The sequence below is a fragment of the Anser cygnoides genome, chromosome 2 (genome assembly GCF_040182565.1).
Source record: "Anser cygnoides isolate HZ-2024a breed goose chromosome 2, Taihu_goose_T2T_genome, whole genome shotgun sequence".
Classification (NCBI taxonomy): Eukaryota; Metazoa; Chordata; class Aves; order Anseriformes; family Anatidae; genus Anser; species Anser cygnoides.
In genome coordinates, this window is record NC_089874.1 from 162,114,323 (window position 1) to 162,116,429 (window position 2,107).

Genomic DNA, 2,107 nt, shown 5'->3' on the forward strand with positions numbered 1-2,107 from the left:
CTTCACAGCGTGTATCTCTGTTGCTGATTTTAGGTGGACTGGGTGCACTGGCTGTGGTGGGGGGATAAGCCCTGGGTTGGGCTTGTGAGTGGGTTCGGGTCACTTTTATGTAAATCTGGAGCTGTTGAGGTTGGGAGAGGTTGTTGGGCTCTAGTATGACCTGATCCAAGGCAAACCAAGCTATGAAGCATCCAGATCAGTCCAGCAGCCCTTGGTGAGCCATCATCTCCATCTCCAGCATGCTGTAGTGGTGGCCGATGGCTTTGTCACACAAGTTATTTCACAGAATTAAAGCAGGAGCTGGGGAGTGGGGCTCAGGCTGGATCCCTTGGGGGCTTTTCTCCTGAATCAAAATGGAAGAAAGTCATAGTTCAAGAAAATCATCTTTGCTTCAAAGCCCGTCTTCCTGGTTTTGGAAGAGCACGTCAGTGGGGATGAAGGCATCACTCGTGCTGGAGGAGCCAATGTGCCTCTCTGGTAGCTGGTAAACAGCAAACCCTTGATGTGGGACACATCCCACTCCTGCCCGTACACCCCATTTTCCCTTGGATGTCTCTATTTCACTGGTCCCCACCTCCCCGATGGAGGAGGAGGTCACTGGAGGGCCACCAAGCTCGGTCCAGTACCACAGCCAAGTCCCTCAAGGAGCATTCACCCCAACGCACCCCATGGGAGGTGGAAGGACGGACTAACTCCTCTTCTGAGACACAGAGGTGGGCTAAAGCCCCCTGAGATAGGAATGAACCAAGGTCAGTACTTTCAACATCAGAGTAACATCTAAAAGGGTGGTGGAGAGCTTCTTTGCTTGGGCTCAGCTTCTCCCATCTACCAAGCCAGGATTAAAACAGCACCTGACTTCTTTTGACATTTTTTTTTTGGCCATATATACACTTAGGACTTGTTTCTCCTTTGGTCAGGTTTTCTGTGCCCAGCACCAATCTCCAAGTCCTACCAGGGTTTTCAACCATGAAGCCCTACCAGTTTGCCAAACCACGAAGCTCCACCAGGTTTTTAAAGCCACCCACGGTAAGTCGTTTTGCCGCAGTAGATCCCCTTCCCACCTACCACCCAAGTGGATGTGGGAAATTCGTGATGCTGTAGGCAGGATCACCTCCTCCTCTGGCGACAGCTTTTCGGATGAGACACGCTCCATCAGCAAGAGCTTGGTGCTCCCTGCTGAGCTGCTAGGGAGCTGGATCTCACCATGCTTGTCTTCTCCATCTGGACCGGGAGATGAAGGGGTCCTGTAGGATCTTGGCTGGGGGAAGAACATGGGCGGGAAATATAAGAAATGTTGGAAAAATAGCTTTAAGAACCTGAGGTCTCTCCAACCTCTATCTCTGCAGAGAAAAGCTCCAGGTGGGCTCAGGAGCCCAGGCCATGCGCAACACTCCTTGGTCTGAATATTATGTTTTGGGACCAGCTAACACGTCTCCTAGGAGCATCTTATGGCCAGCAGCGAGGGGTTTTAATCCCTTCTTGATTTCTAGGAGCCTTGAGGCAGAAAACAGTGGTGCCTACAGTCTTGGAAACCCACAGGGTTTCGACAGTTTCCTGCCTTGGGGGCTAATTTTTCCTCTTCTCCAAGCTGCGTACAGGTTATGGTCTAACTTGTAGGATTCCTGGGATAATGACTTAATGCCCCTGCACGTTCTGGGGAAAAAAAAAAAAAAAAGAGGGAGAAGAGCTTCTGGTCTGACGGTCCTCAGTTCCAATGCGGTTCGGTGCTGGGATGTTGCACCCAGGCAAGGCGCTCTCGCTGCCTGCTCCCTATGCTGAATTTGCAACTCGCTTCGTCCCACGGCAGGCATCACCACAGAATCACAGAATGGCTGAGGCTGGAGGCACCTCGGGGCCATCTGGTCAACCCCTGCTCAAGCAGGGACACCCAGAGCAGGTTGGACCTTGTCCAGATGGGTTTGAAGACCCCCAAAGAGGAGCCCCCAGCCCCTGGTCCCGGTGCCAGGGCTCCGGCACCCGCCCGGCCCAGCAGTGCTGCCTGGGGGCCAGGGGGAGCCTCCCGGGCTCCAGGCTGGGCCCGCGGCCTCCGCTGCTGGCCCCAGACCCCCCTGAGCAGAGCCCGGCCCCGGCCTCTCGCACCTCCCTG